Raw genomic sequence first — 6,350 nt, 5'->3', positions numbered from 1 at the left:
AGGTGGTTATCAGGCACACGTTCATAGGTGAGAATGATGATGAGTGTCACGGATCATCACATTCATCAGGTTGAAGAACAAGTGATATCTTGGAATAAGAACAAGCGGAATTGAATAGAAGAACAATAGTAATTGCATTAATACTCGAGGTACAGCAGAGCTCCACACCTTAATCTATGGTGTGTAGAAACTCCACCGTTGAAAATACATAAGAACAAGGTCTAGGCATGGCCGAATGGCCAGCCTCCCAAAGAGGGTTCAATCATAAAAACATGATCAAAAGCTTCAAATACAATAGTAAAAGGTGCTATATATAGAGAACTAGTAGCCTAGGGTGTACAGAGATGAGTAAATGACATAAAAATCCACTTCCGGGCCCACTTGGTGTGTGCTTGGGCTGAGCATTGAAGCATTTTCGTGTAGAGACTCTTCTTGGAGTTAAACGCCAGCTTTTATGCCAGTTTGGGCGTTTAACTCCCATTCTTGTGCCAGTTCCGGCGTTTAACGCTGGAAATTCTGAGGGTGACTTTGAACGCCGGTTTGGGCCATCAAATATTGGGCAAAGTATGGATTATCATATATTGCTGGAAAGCCCAGGATGTCTACTTTCCAACGCCGTTGAGAGCGCGCCAATTGGGCTTCTGTAGCTCCAGAAAATCCGCTTCGAGTGCAGGGAGGTCAGAATCCAAAAGCATCTGCAGTCCTTTTTAGTCTCTGAATCAGATTTTTGCTCAGGTCCCTCAATTCCAGCCAGAAAATACCTGAAATCACAGAAAAACACACAAACTCATAGTAAAGTCCAGAAAAGTGAATTTTAACTAAAAACTAATAAAAATATACTAAAAACTAACTAGATCATACTAAAAACATACTAAAAACAATGCCAAAAAGCGTACAAATTATCCGCTCATCACAACACCAAACTTAAATTGTTGCTTGTCCTCAAGCAACTGAAAATCAAACAAGATAAAAAGAAGAGAATATGCAATGAATTCCAAAAACATCTATGAAGATCAGTATTAATTAGATGAGCGGGGCTTTTAGCTTTTTGCCTCTGAACAGTTTTGGCATCTCACTCTATCCTTTGAAATTCAGAATGATTGGCTTCTTTAGGAACTCAGAATCCAGATAGTGTCATTGATTCTCCTAGTTAAGTATGATGATTCTTGAACACAGCTACTTATTGAGTCTTGGCCGTGGCCCAAAGCGCTCTGTCTTCCAGTATTACCACCGGATACATACATGCCACAGACACATAATTGGGTGAACCCTTTCAAATTGTGACTCAGCTTTGCTAGAGTCCCCAACTAGAGGTGTCCAGGGTTCTTAAGCACACTCTTTTTGCCTTGGATCACAACTTTATTTCTTTCTTTTTCTTTCTTTTTCTTTCTTTTTCTCTTTCTTTTTCTTTTTTTTTTTCGAAAATTTTTTGTATTCACTGCTTTTTTTCTTGCTTCAAGAATCATTTTTATGATTTTTTAGATCCTCAGTAACATGTCTCCTTTTTCATCATTCTTTCAAGAGCCAATATTCATGAACCACAAATTCAAAAGACATATGCACTGTTTAAGCATACATTCAGAGAACAAAAGTATTGCCACCACATCAAAATAATTAAACTGTTATAAAATTCAGAATTCATGCAATTCTTTTCTTTTTCAATTAAGAACATTTTTTTATTTAAGAGAGGTGATGGATTCATAGGACATTCATAACTTTAAGGCATAGACACTAAGACACTAATGATCACAAGACACAAACATAGACAAACATAAGCACTAAAATTCGAAAAACAGGAAAATAAAGAACAAGGAAATTAAAGAACGGGTCCACCTTAGTGATGGCGGCTTGTTCTTCCTCTTGAAGATCCTATGGAGTGCTTGAGCTCCTCAATGTCTCTTCCTTGTCTTTGTTGCTCCTCTCTTATGATTCTTTGATCTTCTCTAATTTCATGGAGGAGAACAGAGTGTTCTTGGTGCTCCACCCTTAGTTGTCCCATGTTGGAACTCAATTCTCCTAGGAAGGTGTTTAGTTGCTTCCAATAGTTTTATGGAGGAAAGTGCATCCCTTGAGGCATCTCAGGGATTTGATTATGAGAGGGGTCTCTTGTTTGCTCCATCCTCTTCTTAGTGATGGGCTTGTCCTCATCAATGGGGATGTCTCCCTCTATGTCAACTCCAACTGAATAACAGAGGTGACAAATGAGATGAGAAAAGGCTAACCTTGCCAAGGTAGAGGACTTGTCCGCCACCTTATAAAGTTCTTGGGATATCACCTCATGAACTTCTATTTCTTCTCCAATCATGATGCTATGAATCATGATAGCCCGGTCTATAGTAACTTCGGACCGGTTGCTAGTGGGAATGATTGAGCGTTGGATAAACTCCAACCATCCTCTAGCCACGGGTTTGAGGTCATGCCTTCTCAGTTGAACCGGCTTCCCTCTTGAATCTCTCTTCCATTAGGCGCCCTCTTCACATATGACTGTGAGGACTTGGTCCAACCTTTGATCAAAGTTGACCCTTCTAGTGTAAGGATGTTCATCTCCTTGCATCATGGGCAAGTTGAATGCCACCCTTACATTTTCTGGACTAAAATCCAAGTATTTCCCCCGAACCATAGTAAGCCAATTCTTTGGATCCGGGTTCACACTTTGGTCATGGTTCTTGGTGATCCATGCATTGGCATAGAACTCTTGAACCATTAAGATTCCGACTTGTTGAATGGGGTTGGTAAGAACTTTCCAACCTCTTTTTCGGATCTCATGTCGGATCTCCGGATATTCACTCTTTTTGAGTGAAAAAGGGACCTCGGGGATCACCTTGTTCAAGGCCACAACTTCATAGAAGTGGTCTTGATGCACCCTTGAGATGAATCTTTCCATCTCCCATGACTCGGAGGTGGAAGCTTTTGCCTTCCCTTTCCTCTTTCTAGAGGTTTCTCCGGCCTTGGATGCCATAAATGGTTATGGAAAAACAAAAAGCAATGCTTTTACTACACCAAACTTAAAAGGTTTGCTCGTCCTCGAGCAGAAGAAGAAAGAAGAGAGTAGAAGAAGAAGAAATGAGGAAGAAGGGAATGGCTTTGTGTGCGGCCAAAAAGGGGGAGAAGTGGTGGTTTGGTTGTGTGAAAATGAAGGAGTGAAGATGGGTTTATATAGGAGTGGGGGGGCTCATGGTTCGGTCATGTATGGGTGGGTTTGGGAGGGAAAGTGGTTTGAATTTGAATGGTGAGGTAGGTGGGGTTTTATGAAGGATGGATGTGAGTGGTGAAGAGAAAGATGGGATTTGATAGGTGAAGGGTTTTTGGGGAAGAGGTGTTGAGGTGATTGGTGAATGGCTGAAGAAGAGAGAGAGTGGTAGGGTAGGTGGGGATCCTGTGGGGTCCACAGATCCTGAGGTGTCAAGGAAAAGTCATCCCTGCACCAAATGGCATGCAAAAATGCGTTTTGAGCCAATTCTGGCGTTAAACGCCGGGCTGGTGCCCATTTCTGGCGTTTAACGCCAAGTGCTTGCCCTTTTCTGGCGTTTAACGCCAGTCTGGTGCCCCTTTCTGGCGTTAAATGCCCAAAATGGTGCCAGACTGGGCGTTAAACGCCCAACTGCTAGCCTTATTGGCGTTTAAACGCCAGTAGGTTCTTCCTCTAGGGTGTGCTGTTTTTCTTCCTGTTTTTCTTTGTGTTTTTGCTTTTTCAATTGATTTTGTGACTTCTCATGATCATCAACCTACAGAAAACATAAAATAACAAAAGAGAATAGATAAAATATAACATTGGGTTGCCTCCCAACAAGCGCTTCTTTAATGTCAATAGCTTGACAGTGGGCTCTCATGGAGCCTCAGAGATGCTCAGAGCAATGTTGGAACCTCCCAACACCAAACTTAGAGTTTGAATGTGGGGGCTCTGTTTGGCTCTGTTTTGAGAGAAGCTCTTCATGCTTCCTCTCCATGATGATAGAGGGATATCCTTGAGCCTCAAACACAAAGGATTCCTCATTCACTTGAATGATCAATTCTCCTCTATCAACATCAATCACAGCCTTTGCTGTGGCTAGGAAGGGCCTGCCAAAGATGATGGATTCATCCATGCACTTCCCAGTCTCTAACGCCCACCAGCTAACCTCACTGGCGTTTAAACGCCAGTGGGTGCATCCTCCAGGGTGTGCTGTTTTTCTTCCTATTTTTCATTCTGTTTTTGCTTTTTTCATTGTTTTTGTGACTTCTTATGATTATCAACCTACAAAAAAAAGAGAAAATAACAAAAGAAAATAGTTAATTATAAAACATTGGGTTGCCTCCCAACAAGCGCTTCTTTATTGTCACTAGCTTGACAGAGGACTCTCATGGAGCCTCAGAAATGCTCAGAACCGTGTTGGAACCTCCCAACACCAAACTTAGAGTTTGAATGTGGGGGTTCAACACCAAACTTAGAGTTTGGCTGTGGCCTCCCAACACCAAACTTAGAGTTTGACTGTGGGGGCTCTGTTTGGCTCTGTTTTGAGAGAAGCTCTTCATGCTTCCTCTCCATGATGACAGAGGGATGTCCTTGGGCCTTAAACACCAAGGATTCTTCATTCACTTGAATGATCAACTCTCCTCTATCAACATCAATCACAGCCTTTGCTGTGGCTAGGAAGGGTCTGCCAAGGATGATGGATTCATCCATGCACTTCCCAGTCTCTAGGACTATGAAATCAGTAGGGATGTAATGGTTTTCAACTTTAACCAGAACACCCTCTACAAGTCCATGGGCTTGTTTTCTTGAGTTGTCTGCCATCTCAAGTGAGATTTTTGCAGCTTGCACCTCAGAGATCCCTAACTTTTCCATTACAGAGAGGGGCATGAGGTTTACACTTGACCCTAAGTCACACAAGGCCTTCTTGAAGGTCATGGTGCCTATGGTACAAGGTAATGAAAACTTCCCAGGGTCCTGTCTCTTTTGAGGCAGTTTCTGCCTAGACAAGTCATCCAGTTCTTTGGTGAGCAAAGGGGGTTCATCCTCCCAAGTCTCATTTCCAAATAACTTGTCATTTAGCTTCATGATTGCTCCAAGGTATTTAGCAACTTGCTCCTCAATGACATACTCATCCTCTTCAGAGGAGGAATACTCATCAGAGCTCATGAATGGCAGAAGTAAGTCCAATGGAATCTCTATGGTCTCATTTTGAGCCTCAGATTCCCATGGTTCCTCATTGGGGAACTCATTGGAGTCCAGTGGACGTCCAGTGAGGTCTTCCTCAGTGGCGTTCACTGCCTCTTCTTCCTTCCAGAATTCGGCCATGTTGATGGCCTTGCACTCTCCTTTTGGATTTTCTTCAGTATTGCTTGGGAGAGTACTAGGAGGGAGTTCAGTAATTTTCTTGCTCAGCTGACCCACTTGTCCTTCCAAATTTCTGATGGAGGACCTTGTTTCAGTCATGAAACTTTGAGTGGTTTTGATTAGATCAGAGACCATGGTTGCTAAGTCAGAGGTATTCTGCTTAGAACTCTCTGTCTGTTGCTGAGAAGATGATGGAAAAGGCTTGCTATTGCTAAACCTGTTTCTTCCACCATTATTGTTATTGAAACCTTGTTGAGGTCTCTGTTGATCCTTCCATGAAAGATTTGGATGATTCCTCCATGAAGGATTGTAGGTGTTTCCATAGGGTTCTCCCATGTAATTCACCTCTTCTATTGAAGGGTTCTCAGGATCATAAGCTTCTTCCTCAGATGAAGCTTCCTTAGTACTGCTTGGTGCATTTTGCATTCCAGACAGACTTTGAGAAATCATATTGATTTGTTGAGTCAATATTTTGTTCTGAGCCAATATGGCATTCAGAGTATCAATCTCAAGAACTCCTTTCTTCTGACTAGTCCCATTGTTCACAGGATTTCTTTCAGAAGTGTACATGAATTGGTTATTTGCAACCATTTCAATCAGTTCTTGAGCCTCAGTAGGCGTCTTCTTCAGATGAAGAGAGCCTCCAGAAGAGCTATCCAAAGACATCTTGGACAGTTCAGAGAGACCATCATAGAAAATACCTATGATGCTCCATTCAGAAAGCATATCAGAAGGACATTTTCTAATTAATTGTTTGTATCTTTCCCAAGCTTCATAGAGGGATTCTCCTTCCTTCTGTCTGAAGGTTTGGACTTCCACTCTAAGCTTACTCAATTTTTGAGGTGGAAAGAACTTTGCCAAGAAGGCATTGACTAGCTTTTCCCAAGAGTCCAGGCTTTCTTTAGGTTGGGAATTCAACCATGTTCTAGCTCTGTCTCTTACAGCAAAAGGGAATAGCATCAGTCTGTAGACCTCAGGGTCAACCCCATTAGTCTTGACTGTGTCACAGATTTGCAAGAACTCAGCTAAAAAC

At 42.1% G+C, this 6,350-nt stretch overlaps 1 non-coding gene across 1 annotated transcript; it reads left to right on the top strand.

The window, feature by feature from the left end:
- Positions 1-6,037: 6,037 nt before the first annotated feature.
- Positions 6,038-6,145, top strand: LOC112765963 (small nucleolar RNA R71). Its single transcript, XR_003183985.1, has one exon. It is a non-coding gene; the product is annotated as a small nucleolar RNA R71 (small nucleolar RNA).
- The last annotated feature ends 205 nt before the right edge of the window (positions 6,146-6,350 follow it).

Source organism: Arachis hypogaea, chromosome 2, assembly GCF_003086295.3.
Source record: "Arachis hypogaea cultivar Tifrunner chromosome 2, arahy.Tifrunner.gnm2.J5K5, whole genome shotgun sequence".
Lineage (NCBI taxonomy): Eukaryota > Viridiplantae > Streptophyta > Magnoliopsida > Fabales > Fabaceae > Arachis > Arachis hypogaea.
This window is presented reverse-complemented; position numbering and strand designations above follow the sequence as displayed.